Source organism: Nerophis ophidion, linkage group LG16, assembly GCF_033978795.1.
Source record: "Nerophis ophidion isolate RoL-2023_Sa linkage group LG16, RoL_Noph_v1.0, whole genome shotgun sequence".
NCBI classification, from domain to species: domain Eukaryota; kingdom Metazoa; phylum Chordata; class Actinopteri; order Syngnathiformes; family Syngnathidae; genus Nerophis; species Nerophis ophidion.
This window is the reverse complement of record NC_084626.1, coordinates 25,922,470-25,937,075: the sequence shown is the minus strand read 5'-3', so window position 1 is coordinate 25,937,075 and position 14,606 is coordinate 25,922,470. Positions and strand designations below refer to the sequence as shown.

Genomic DNA, 14,606 nt, shown 5'->3' with positions numbered 1-14,606 from the left:
CTCAATGCCAAACGAGCAAACTTTTCCGAGACAGCCGCTGACAGTTTGTTTTTAGACGCCGTGTCTAACGCTTATACGGTGGGGCAAAAAAGTATTTAGTCAGCCACCAATTGTGCAAGTTCTCCCACTTAAAATGATGACAGAGGTCTTTAATTTTCATCATAGGTACACTTCAACTGTGAGAGACAGAATGTGAAAAAAAAAATCCAGGAATTCACATTGTAGGAATTTTTAAGAATTTATTACTAAATTATGGTGGAAAATAAGTATTTGGTCAACCATTCAAAGCTCTCACTGATGGAAGGAGGTTTTGGCTCAAAATCTCACGATACATGGCCCCATTCATTCTTTCCTTAACACGGATCAATCGTCCTGTCCCCTTAGCAGAAAAACAGCCCCAAAGCATGATGTTTCCACCCCCATGCTTCACAGTAGGTATGGTGTTCTTGGGATGCAACTCAGTATTATTCTTCCTCCAAACACGACGAGTTGAGTTTATACCAAAATGGATACATGGATGATACAGCAGATGATTGGGAGAATGGCATGTGGTCAGATGAAACCAAAATAGAACTTTTTGTATCCTGCGTTTAGTTCTGCCTTCGCCTTGTGCGCCCTTTATGTCAGATAACTAAATATGTTCCTACCTGCTACCCTTGTCCGGAATAGTCCGTTTGCATCCCGGAAGAACAAACCTCGCAGTAAGTTGCGAAAAAACCCCTCTTCATGACATTTTCACCTGTGGGATGTTCCAAATAAGTGTTTGATGAGCATTCCTCAACTTTCTCAGTCTTTTTTTGCCACCTGTGCCGGCTTTTTTGAAACATGTTGCAGGCATCAAATTCCAAATGAGCGAATATTTAAAAAAAAATAAAGTTTTCTAGTTCGAACAGGAAATATCTTGTCTTGGCAGTCTATTCAATTGAATATAAGTTGAAAAAGAGTTGCAAATCAATGTATTCTGTTTTTATTTACGGTTCACACAACAAGCCAACTTCACTGGTTGTGGGTTTTGTAAAACCCACATTGTTACTCCCAACATGTTATTGTTTCCTGCGAGACTGGTCATGAGTACGAGCAGATTTCTTTAGGCTTTGCAAAACACGAGGTCTGCTTTCAAAGCTGCAACGCTTTAGCAATAAAACTGAAGAGGAGCAACAATTAAACTTAATGAAAAATCTTTAACTGCTCGAACTTGAGTCATCTTTCATCAAGGGGCTCAGTTTGCATGTTTCACGGAGAATGCAACCTATATGTCGAAACACTTCCTGCCCTTTCACCAGAGGGTCACCCTGAGTCATTTCTACATGAATAATGTATGCGGGCTAGCGTTACAAAAGCACAGTCACCTCACCACTGGAGGAATTTTGCAGCTTTCTCTCTTAAAAGAAAAAAATAAAACGGGCAAAGTGACGAATGCTGATAAGGCATACTTGCCAACCCTCCCGGATTTTCCGGGAGACTCCCGAAATTCAGCGCCTCTCCCGAAAACCTCCCGGAAGAAATTTTCTCCCAAAAATCTCCCGAAATTCAGCCGGAGCTGGAGGCCACGCCCCCTCCAGCTCCATGCAGACATGAGTGAGGACAGCCTGTTTTCAGCTTGCCTGCCCAATCACGTTACAACATCTACGGATTTTAATAAAAAAACTGCACACACAAGGAGACGAAGCAGAAGAACGAGGAAGTAACAGCCATGGCGACGCCGTCTGTAATAGAGTGATTCTATGTTGTCTGTCGCCATCGCCTGGTGAATGTTGGCTATAGCGTTATGGGGTTGCTTTTTGATTGGCCAACGATTTACATGGTGTTGTGCACCTGACGGCAAGTGACTCTCGCCAGTACGCAAATGGCAGAACAAAGGTTACTCAAATAGTGAAAGGTAAGTGTTGTTGTTGTTTTTTTGTAACCAGCAAGCACAGTACAGTTAGTAGAACTATTATGTTTTTATTACTGCGTATTTGATAGGTGCCGTTTGAAATTCAACTATTTATTCTATTTATATATATATAATAAAATAAATATATATAGCTAGAATTCTATGAATGTCAAGTATTTCATACATATATATATATATATGTATATATATATATATATATATATATATAAATATATATATGAAATACTCGAGTTGGTGAATTATACTTCTCCCCTCTTAACCACGCCCCAACGACGCCTCCGCCCCACCCCCGACCACGCCCCCCCTTCCCCCACCTCCCCAAATTGGAGGTCTCAATGTTGGCAAGTATGTGATAAGGTATTGAAAGTGGAGCAGAAGTGGAAGATGCGGCTGTTATGAAAAGGAAGCTTTTCTGGCCCAAATCCATACACACGGTGGAGAAAGTAATTAATCATCTCACCCAGACTTTTCTCATAACATTCCCCTATTGATGGACCACTCACTGCAGCAGAGACATTTCTCAGCTTTCTCAATAATTTAAAGACTCACTCAAGTGATCACTTAACCCTCTAAATGTTTGTTTTGTTAGAAATAATCTCCGGACTAATTACGAGGTTTGCTTTTTTTCCCCTCCCCCTGCAGGGTGGCACCGCCTTTGTCATTAGGAGAACACCCATGCGGCTGTTGCGTCCGTGTTAGTTTTAAATTAGACCTACTTGACCTTTCCACGGAAATAGCTGTGCCTGGTTCATTATCCATGCGTTCGTTATGTCTCGTCTCGATTACTGTAACGCAGTGACGTGTGGTGAACTACACACCAGGTGAGGCATGGATACTTTTGGAGTTTTTATTTTATTTTATTTTAAATTCATATGAGCAGTTCTAACCATTGTTGATTTCGGTTGCACATTAAAATAATAATTATTACCGTATTTCCTAGAATTGCTGCCGGGGCACTAATTATTTCAAAACCTCTTCTCACTACGGCGTTTACCAAAGGCATGCGGTAAATTTAGGCCTGCGCTTATAAATTTGAGTGTGATGTAAGGATACCATCATGAAAAGCACATTTAATAAAAAAAAACGTTATTATTGTCTAACCTTTACTTATAAATGAAGTCCATCCTCAGCTTCTTCTGATCAAAAGCATCGATAACTTGTTTATAGAAGTCTTCCTTATCTTTCTTCAGTTTTAAAAGTCTCTCCGTCTCGATGGAGATCTTCCTTTATTACCTCCTGCTTCGATTGAAAGTCCAGTTTGGAAAACTGTTTTATTTTAGATATGTAATCCTCCATGTTAAAAGTGCAAGTGAGAGGAAAAAATAAACGATCGGTGCTCACTCTTGCTGCTTGTTGTCACTTCTTCTGCAGCCAAGTTGGCGCAAGAAGGATCACTAGCGCCTTCTACCACCAGAAGGCGGGAGTCATTTAATGACTCATATTTGACACACGCAGCTACGGTATAATAATAAAACATAGCTGCTTACTGTTCTTTTTAGCATATTCAAAAGCTTGGACCTTAAATCCTCCTGAATAACTCTTACTCTTCTTCCCTTTATGCGATTTCAAATGATTGAAATCAGCCTCCTCCATTTTGAAAATGATGACAGGTGAAGTGTCACTCGTGACGTGACGAGTTTGACCCGGCGGAAATTCTAGGAATATGCTAATTATTTCGCAAAAAGAGTTTGACCTGGCGGAAATTCTAGACATGCCCTAATAAAAATAATATTTTGCGAAATGAGTTTGACCCAGCGTTAATCCTGAGCCGGTGGTAATGCTAAGAATGCGCTAATTATCTTGCGAAACGAGTTTGACCCGGCGGTAATTCTAGGCAGGCACATACTACAGTATATACCCGGCGGCAATTCAAGGAAATACGGTAAATACTTTTTGGTCCCATTTTGTTTCAACAAAATAAATCAAGTATTGTGAGTGTATCTGTCCTTTCAGTGCTCGATGATAAACCTATGTTTGGAACAATTTTGCTAGACTGCTTTGTTTTCTGTTTTTGATGAGTATTAAAGTCTTCTTACCTGCTCTCACCTCTCCTGGTTCTCGCATCACTGGGGTAACACAACGGCAGTCATGCGGTTTCCCAACACAAGAACGTTTGATCATATTACGCCTATACTGGCTCACCTGCACTGGCTTCCTGTGCACTTAAGATGTGACTTTAAGGTTTTACTACTTACGTATAAAATACTACACGGTCTAGCTCCATCCTATCTTGCTGATTGTGTTGTACCATACGTCCCCGTCAGAAATCTGCATTCTAAGAACTCCGGCTTATTAGTGATTCCCATAGCCCAAATAAAGTCTATGGGCTACGGAGCGTTTACTATTCGGGCTCCAGTACTCTGGAATGCCCTACCGGTAACAGTTAGAGATGCTACCTCAGAAACATTTAAGTCCAATCTTAAAACTCATTCGTATACTCTACCCTTTAAATAGACCCCCTTTTTAGACCAGTTGATCTGCAGTCTCTTTTCTGCTCTGCCGCGCCGCTCATCTGTGGTCAATGTTCAAAGTTGGGACCCGGGGTGGACCACTTCTCTGTGCATCAGTCTCTCTGCGCTGCTGACTTGTCTCCATTCAAGATCCCCTGCTGGCCCCACTCCGGACTGAACTCTCACACTATTAACTAGATCCACTCGACGTCCATTGCACCGGTCGCCCGGGGGATTTCTGGCTCCCAACATCTGTGTTCACCTCCAAGGTTTCTTGTTGTTCCAATTGGGTTTAGTTTTTTCTTGCCCTTTGATTGATTGATTGATTGATTGATATTTTAACTAAAGTAAACATATTTGGTGCAGCGTCCGTCAAATATAGAAACGGCACATCGGTGACATTCCGCAGGCGGTGGAGGCGGACACATAGACTTGATTAAACATGGACAGAGTCCTCGCCGTTGTTTTGCTTCCAGTTGAAATCCGGAATAATTATTGAGTAGTGAAATTAATAGATCATGTGGGAGTCCAGTCAATCATGAAGCCAACATATAGTCATCGGAGGATCTTCTCCCAGGATAACTCGACAAGACTGAGACCTAGGACGACCAGGTAATACAAAGCACATCACATCCCCGGGAGCCCGCACTCTCGTTCACTTTCCTTCGACAAATGGACAAAGTTTTTCGCTAAGTAGAATCACAGCTGACCCAGCCTGACATTCAAAAGTTCTCTTGCCGTCTGATAAGTGTTGTATCTGAAAAAGCTGCAATCGCGTTCTCTTAAGGAATTCCTGTGTGATTTCCACAAGCATCTGAACAGACGGATGTCTGGATGACTCGCCTCCATATTTCCAGTGGTTAGCTCCGAGTGATGAAACCGCTTTATTGTGAAGCGTGTTCTTTCTGACGTCACTTCCTGTGTGGGGCGCGGTCTTTCTGGTGTCACTTCCTCTCCGAACTCAGTTAGTAAACGATCGATGAGTCCATACAAAGTTGAGAGCCACAGATTCGAGAAATACTTAAATTTGTCCCAGGAGCGGGACCTTAAACGCTGGTTTTGTGTGGCTGAAATGGGGCTTAGGCTAAATAATTATTCGTTTAAGGGGTTAAACGACTTAGTGTAGACATGGCCTTAGTGTAGAAGGGGCCTGAGTTATATTAGCGTCCCTTCACTGGCTCCCTGTGCATTACCGAATCAATTTTAAACTCCTCCTATCTGTTTTTAAATGTCTAAACAACCTCGCGCCAACATATCTCTCCGACCTCCTTCAGCCTTACTGCCCCACCCGATCCCTAAGATCAGCTGATCAGCTGCTACTGACGGTCCCTGACACAAGGCTGAAGCTTAGAGGTGACAGAGCTTTCGCCGATGCTGCTCCCAAGCTCTGGAACGACCTGCCTCTGAGTTTTAGACAAGCCTCCTCTCTTCTTGTTTTTTAAATCTCTCTTAAAAACATATTTTTATTCCATGGCTTTTAAAGGGCAACATTATCACCAGACCTATGTAAGCGTCAATATATACCTTGATGTTGCAGAAAAAAAGACCATATATTTTTTTAACCGATTTCCGAACTCTAAAAGGGTGAATTTTGGCGAATTAAACGCCTTTCTGTTTATGACTCTCTGAGCGACGACGTCAGAACGTGACGTCACATCGGTACTAAACGCCATTGTTCCCTACACATCAGACGCATCGAGTCAATAAGCTCTGTTATTTTCCGTTTTTTCGACTGTTTTCCGATACCTTGGAGACATCATGCCTCGTCGGTGTGTTGTCGGAGGGTGTAACAACACGATCAGGGACGGATTCGAGTTGATTTACGTAGAATGTGCATCGATTAGCACGGCATGCTAATCGATGCTAACATGCTATTTGGCTAGCTGTGTGTACATATTGCAGCATTATGCCTCATTTGTAGCTATATTTACATCCAGCCTTTCCCTCCATCCACATTTAATGCCAAACAAACAGTTAGTAATCGACGGATTTAAGTTGCTCCAGTGTCAAGAGATGCAAAAGTCCCCCATTTGGTTTTTACCGGCGATGCTACGACAGAGATGGCACAGAGATGGCAAAAATGTCTGGATATCCTGCGACACTCAAAGCAGATGCATTCCCAATGATAAAGTCAACTAAATCACAAAGGTGAGTGTTGTTGTTGTTGTTATTGACTTATGTGCTTAAGAAAATAGCGAAAATCAAGCACTTTAAAGCTTTTTTTAGGGATATTCCGGGACGGGTAAAGTTTTGAAAAAAAAATTGAAAAATAAAATAGGCCACTGGGAACTGATTTTTATTTGTTTTAACCCTTCTGAAATTGTGATAATGTTCCTCTTTAACACTGAGTGATATCCATCCTGCAATGACGCCCCATTATACACCTGCTGGAAACCTGTTTTTATGTTTTATCTATTTTATTTTATTTTATTTATTTATTTTTTATCATGTTCTGTTTGTGTTGTGTTGTGTTTGCTCAGTTCTCATTTTTAACCTGCTCATTGTACAGCACTTTGTCCACCCCTGTGGTAAATTTTAAATGTGCTACATAAATAAAGTTGATTTGATTTGATTTGAGTCACCAATGCGCGGGTGAATTAACGCAATGTTGTCATGACGTGAGGGTTTGTTCTCCCGGGATGCAAACGCACTACTCTGGACCAGGCGTGAAGGTAGGAACATTTTTAATTAATAACTATCAAAATAGGAACAAAAAAAGGCGCACTAGGCCAAAACACAAATCAGACAGAACCATGGACAAGAAACAGAACTCACTTAATTGTGGCATGAATAAACAAAACTTAGTTGGCATGAAAAATGAGCAACATGAACTATGGTATGAAAACTAGCAATGTCGCCAGCCCGACTGACTGGCAAGGGCGGTCTAAATAGTCTCATGACTAGAGCCGGGTGAGCGTCCGAACACCAGCGGTCACCATGGCAACCAAAACAAACAAGAGTGGTGGTGCACCAAAACGCAGGAACTAATGGAAATCAAAACAACAGAAAATAACAAAAACAAAATCCAGACCACCGGACATGAAAAATGTTTGGCAGTACGGGATTTTTGGTCAAAAATGTGCGTATGAAAAGATAAGCGTTCGTGTCACGTCAACACTTTAAAAAGTACCGTTTCGCACGACTGACAAGTGTGGTGACAAAAAATTTTCCGTTCCGGATGTGGATTCTCACTTCAGGATCTCAAAAATGAACCGCCATAGGATGGTGTGTGATAAAACATATGATGTGGGATAAGCCATAATCTTTTAAATCCTTTTTGGGGGACTTAGCTAAACACCCTCTCATGCATTTCCATGCAAACGTCCTCTACTCTCTCTCTCATCCATAGTCATGCAAGGCTCCATGTCTCCCTCTCTCTCTCTCACACACACACAGCCATCTTAATTTCCATGTCCATGGCTCTGCTCAATGCATGTAGTCTACATCTGTGTGTGTTTATGTGTCTACCCCAGGGGTCACCAACACGGTGCCCGCGGTCACCAGGTCCCCCGTAAGGACCAGATGAGTCGCCCGCTGGCCTGTTCTAATAATACCTCAAATAGCAGCACTTACCAGTGAGCTGCCTGTATTTTAAAAAAATGTTATTTATTTACTAGCAAGCTGGTCTCGCTTTGCTCGACATTTTTAATTCTAAGAGAGACAAAACTCAAAAAGAATCCAAGAAAATATTTTTAAGACTTGGTATTCACTTGTTTAAATAAATTCATTATTTTTTTTACTTTGCTTCTTATAACTTTAAGAACGACAACTTTAGAGAAAAAATACAACCTTAAAAATGATTTTAGGATTTTTAAACCTTTTTACCTTTTAAATTCCTTCGTCTTCTTTCCTAAACATTTAAATCAATGTTCAAGTTTTTTTTTTTTTTTTTATTGTAAAGAATAACAAATATATTTTATTTTAATTCTTCATTTTAGCTTCTTTTTTTTCGACAAAGAATATATGTGAAATATTTCTTCAAATTTATTATGATTAAAATTCCCCAAAAATATTCTGGCAAGTCTAGAAAATCTGTAGAATCAAATTTAAATCTTATTTCAAAGTCCTTTGAACTTCTTTTAAAATTTTTGTTCTGGAAAATCTAGAAGAAATAACGATTTTTTTTTGTTAGAAATATAGCTTGGTCCAATTTGTTATATATTATAACAAACTGCAGATTGAATTTCAACACATTTAAAACATGTCATCAAAATTTTTAAATGAATCTTAATCAGGAAAAATGACTAATGATGTTCAATAAATTCTTTTTTAAATTTTTTCAAAAAGATTCGAATTAGCTAGATTTTCTCTTCATTTTTTTCGGTTGAATTTTGAATTTTAAAGAGTCGAAATTGAAGATAAACTATGTTTCAAAATTAAATTTTCATTTTTTTCGTGTTTTCTCCTCTTTTAAACCGTTCAATTAAGTGTTTGTTTCATCATTTATTCTCTACAAAAAACCTTCCGTAAAAGGAAAAAAAATGTACGACGGAATGACAGACAGAAATACCCATTTTTTTTATATATATATACTTAGATGTATTTATTAAAGGTAAATTGAGCAAATTGGCTATTTCTGGCAATTTATTTAAAGACCTACTGAAATAAGATTTTCTTATTTAAACGGGGTTAGCAGGTCCATTCTATGTGTCATACTTGATCATTTCGCAATATTGCCATATTTTTGCTGAAAGGATTTAGTAGAGAACATCGACGATAAAGTTTGCAACTTTTGGTCGCTGATAGAAAAGCCTTGCCTGTACCGGAAGTATGTGCGCGTGACGTCACGACTTGCAGGGCTCCACACATATTTACATTGTTTTTAATGGGAGTCACCAGCAGTAAGACCAATTCGGACCGAGAAAGCGACAATTTCCCCATTAATTTGAGCGAGGATGAAAGATTTTTTAATTAGGATTTTGATAGTGAAGGACTAGAAGAAGAAAAAAGGGGACGGCTCAGCGTTTCGGATGTAATTAGACACATTTACTAAGATAATTCTGGAAGATCCCTTATCTGCTTATTGTTTCAATAGTGTTTTAGTGATATTTTAAAGATTGTAAAGACATACCTCGAGGTCGGATGGCTGCGGTGAACACTCAGTGTCTCAGAGAGAAGCCGAGGAGCCAAGCTCACAGCTGCCTTTTTTGACAGCTGCTGTAGGACGACGAATAATCCACTGATGTCTCCGGTAAGATACATCTCACAATCTCCCCATCCAAAAACATGCTGGTTGACGTCGAGAAAACATGTTCGCTTGACCGCTCTGCTTCACAATAAACAAATAAACACAGACAGCATTATCCTTTATAGTCTCCATTATTAAATGAAAAAATTGCAAAAGATTCAGCAACATAGATGTGCAAAATACTGTGTAATTATGCGATTAAAGCAGACAACTTTTAGCCGCTAGAGGTGCAGCACTAATATTTCCTGACAGTCCGTGACGTCACGCGTACGCGTCATCATTCCGCGACGTTTTCAACAAGAAACTCGCGGGAAATTTAAAACTGCAATTTAGTAAACTAAAAAGGCCGTATTGGCATGTGTTGAATGAATGAATGGTTTATTTTGAGCCATGCAAACAAAACAAAAGAATGACATAAAATACAAAAGAAATATATGTATAAGTTATTTTTACACCTACGTTGAAAACATTACATGTGACTGATCTTTTGTAGATGTCAAGATTGGCTCAAAAGGGAGTGGGAAGAAGTAAACTTATTAGGTCCCACCCCTATACACATACAATGTATATATACAATATATAATACAATAATATATATAATATAATTCAATTTAGTGGTTGCTGCGTAGATGCTATAGATCAGGGGTAGGGAACCTATGGCTCGCGAGCCAGATGTGGCTCTTTTGATAACTGCATCTGGCTCTCGGATAAATCTGAGCTGACATTGCTTAACATGATAAGTAATGAATAATTCCACTTGTAATAAGTGTTAAAAATAATGTTCAAAACATAAAACATTCTCATGCATTTTTAGTCCATCCATCCGTTTACTATCGCACCTGTTCAAGAAGTTGCGTTAAGAAGTTATTTATTTATTATTGGTTAGTGTGGGGCTTGTCCACCTGGGGGTTCTTCAGACCACCAAGCACCAACATGAGAGCCCGTTTCAGGGTTACACTATTGTTTTATTTTTCAAAAAGTCTCTCAGTTGCTTTCCAGCAATTGTATTTTTCTCTTTCGTTCTCGCTCGCGCTCTGGCTCCAGCTCCAACCCCATCTCTCCTCCTGGCTGCTGCTTATAATAGAGCGACTGGTGATCAGATAAGAAGGCGCCGAATGGGCCATCTACGCCGCTCTTGCTGATTTCGAGGCCGGTCCTGTCCCACCCCAGTTCGCTGCAGGCCCGCGTGCCACGCCCCCTCCACAGTTAGCTTCAGAATAACAATGTTATTACAAAGAATAAGAGACCTATTATACTCTAGAAATGTTGGTCTTACTTAAAAATGCACGCGTTTAGTTGTCTTCAGTGTTAAAAAAAATATCATATGGCTCTTACGGAAATACATTTTAAAATATTTGGCTTTTTGGCTCTCTCAGCCAAAAAGGTTCCCGACCCCTGCTATATATTATCTATATATAATACATTTAAATTCACACACACTTACATATATACATATGCACACACACATATATACAATTTATATATATATATATATTTATATATATATATATATATATATATATATATATATATATATATACATATACATACATATACACACATACTCACATACATACACACATGCATATACCCAAAATACACACATATCCATCATATATACACACACACCTATATAAATACTATATATATATAATAGTATATATAATATACACTTTTGTCTAAACATGTTGCAATGTTAATATTTCATCGATATATAAACTATCAGACTGCGTGGTCGGTAGTAGTGGGTTTCAGTAGGCTTTTAAGTGTGTATCAAACTGGTAGCCCTTCGCATTAATCTGTACCCAAGAAGTAGCTCTTGGTTTCAAAAAGGTTGTTGACCCCTGGTCTAAACTGTGTGCGAGGGTCCGGGAGGATTGGAAAAGACGTGGGGAGGAGACCTTTTTCCCTTCACCGGTGGAATGTCTTCATTTATGTTCTTGTTTATGAAAGGCAGTTCCGGGCTTCCAGAAGTTGGCAGGAAACCCCATACTGCTCATTCTGCGCTGATAAGCAAGTGGGCGGGAGGAAAGAAGAAGCGGTGGGAAAAGTGGGAAACGGGAGGGTGCAATAGCGGACCTTCAGGAAGGTAGATTATCCCACCAAACGCTGGCAGAGCTTGGGCCTTTGTGCGCGCTGGTGTGTGCGTTCCGGGGGCGTGTGACAAAAAGCAGCTCCTTCAGCTCACTCAGCAGTGGAGAGTTTCAATGGATCCGGGGGGGCAGGCCTCCACAAAAGGGCTGCGCAACAAAAGGTCTGCAAACTGAGAATGTGCGCCGTGCAGGCCAGGCACCAATCTCACGCTTTGTTAACTCTCGCCCGGCATGCTGCATAGAGACTAAGACAATCACGCCTCTCTTGTCAATTACCTGCCTGTTGATTATCATTCTGACGGATCACCGCCTCAGGATGTATGACTTAAACCGGCTATTAGCACATGACAGCGCTCCCTGCAGATACGTGTTTAACAACTTCCATCATTCTGACACGGTGTTGGAAGATTACGCTGTTTAATTGAATCAAAATACAGACTCATCTTGGGCCCACAGATAACAGGTCAACAATTTGGAGGCTTTGAAAAGTGGATGAACCGAGACAAATGGCAGAGACACAAACACTATATTGCCAAAAGTATTTGACCACCCGTCCAAATGATGAGAATCAGGTGTCCTAATCACATACTTGCCAACCTTGAGACCTCCGATTTCGAGAGGTGGGGGGTGGGGTTAAGAGGGGAGGAGTATATTTACAGCTGCTGTGTGCGCTACTTTCAAAAGTAGATGTTATTGTCACAAATGCATGATTGGTTGATTGAAACTTTTATTAGTAGATTGCACAGTTCAGTACATATTCCGTACAATTGACCACTAAATGGTAACGCCGCAATAAGTTTTTCAACTTGTTTAAGTCGGGGTGCATGTTAATCTATTCATCGTACAAATATATACTATCAGTACAATACAGTCATCAAACAAGTTAATCATCATAGTATATACATTGAATTATTTACAATCCGGAGGAGCTTTGGTTGATATCAGTGCTTCAGTCATCAACAATTGCATCAACAGAGAAATGGACATTGAAACAGTGTAGGATATGTACAACAAGCAGAGAACATAGTGAGTTCAGATAGCATAAGAATAAGTAAATACATTAGAAATACATTAGGTTATTTACAATCCGGGGAGATGGGATGTGAATGGAGGACGATTAAAGGGTTGAAGTTGCCTGGAGGTGTTGTGATGCATCATGTACAGTAAATGGCAGTATTGTCCTGTTTAAGAGTGTCACATGCTGTAAACGTGACTGCTGTTGTTGTGTGTTGTTACTGCGCTGGGAGGATGTTAATGAAACTGCCTAACAATAAACCCACATAAGAAACCAAGAACTTGCCCTCGATCATTCTACAGTTATAACGTCATTGGGCAGACACGCTCTCAGACAAGTCACTCAGGTCCTCATGGAGCTAGGGGGGCATGGCCTCCAGCTCTGTCTGAATTTCGGGAGATTTTCGGGGGGAAATTTGTCCCGGGAGGTTTTCGGGAGAGGCGCTGAATTTCGGGAGTCTCCTGAAAGTATGCCCAATCACTTGGCCCGGTGTATAAAATCAAGCACTAAGGCATGGAGACTGTTTCTACAAACATTTGTGAAAGAATGGGCAGTTCCAGCGTGGAACTGTCATAGGATGCCACCTGTGCAACAAATCCAGTCGTGAAATTTCCTTGCTCCTAAATATTCCAAAGTCAACTTTATCATAAGAAAAGTGAAGAGTTTGGGAACTACAGCAACTCACCCACCAAGTGGTAGGCCACGTAAACTGACAGAGAGGGGTCAGCGGATGCTGAAGCGCATAGTGCAAAGACTTTCTGCACAGTCAGTGCAGAAATTATCATCCAAATGATCAGAATCAGGTGTCCTAATCACTTGGCCCCAGGTGTATAAAATCAAGCACTTAGGCATGGAGACTGTTTCTACAAACATTTGTGAAAGAATGGTCCTCTCTCAGGAGCTCAGTGGTTTCCAGCATGGAACTGTCATAGGATTCCACCTGTGCAACAAATCCAGTAGTGAAATGTTCTCGCTCCTAAATATTCCAAAGTCAACTGTCGGCTTTTTTTATAAGAAAATGGAAGAATTTGGGAACAATAGTAACTCAGCCACCAAGTGGTAGTCCACGTAAACTGACAGAGAGGGGTCAGCAGATGCTGATTGATTGATTGATTGATACTTTTATTAGTAGATTGCACAGTTCAGTACATATTCTGTACAATTCACCACTAAACGGTAACACCCGAATAAGTTTTTCAACTTGTTTAAGTCGGGGTCCAAGTTTATCAATTCATGAAGCGCGTAGTGCAAAGAAGTCGCTGACTTTCTGCACAATCAGTTGCTACAGAGCTCCAAACTTCATGTGACCTTCCAATTAGCCCACCTACAGTACGCAGAGAGCTTAATGGAATGGGTTTCCATGGCCGAGCAGCTGCATCTAAGCCATACATCACCAAGTCAGTGTCGGATGTAATGATGTAAAGCATGATGCCACCGGACTCTAGAGCAGTGGACACACATTCTCTGGACTGATAAATCACGCTTTCCGTCTGGCAAAATTTATGGACCAGTCTGGGTTTGGAGATTGCCAGGAGAACGCTACATTTCGGACTGCATTGTGCCGAGTTTTACATTTGGTGGAGGAGGAATTATGGTGTGGGGTTGGTTTTCCGGAAATTGGGCTTGGCACCTTAGTTCCAGTGAAGGGAACTTTGAATGCTCCAGGATACCAAAACATTTTGGACAATTCCATGGGATGGCATTTCAAGTTCATATGTGAGTAAAGGCAGGTGGCCAAATACTTCTGGCAATATAGTGTATTTACTGTCAATTTCAAGCATGGTTCTGGGAGTGTGCTAGTGGCCTTTTCAACACAACACCGTCTAACAGCCCTGAAGCCTAAGTACATATTGACAAGTGCACACACAAACACTGCAGAGGATTATAAATCTCCGGCGGTTTCAAGTGACCCAGCTCGGTGTTTATGGTTTCCTACGACTAAATCAATCAAACTCATTTTGAC

The 14,606-nt window shown here is 40.5% G+C and overlaps 1 long non-coding RNA gene across 1 annotated transcript in view; it reads right to left on the bottom strand.

The window, feature by feature from the left end:
• LOC133535671 (uncharacterized) overlaps positions 1-14,606 on the bottom strand; it is a 29,794-nt gene that overhangs the window by 9,110 nt on the left and 6,078 nt on the right. Inside the window, exon 2 of the long non-coding RNA XR_009802285.1 lies at positions 9,419-9,616. This is a non-coding gene — a long non-coding RNA (uncharacterized LOC133535671). The remainder of the gene's footprint in view (positions 1-9,418; positions 9,617-14,606) is intronic.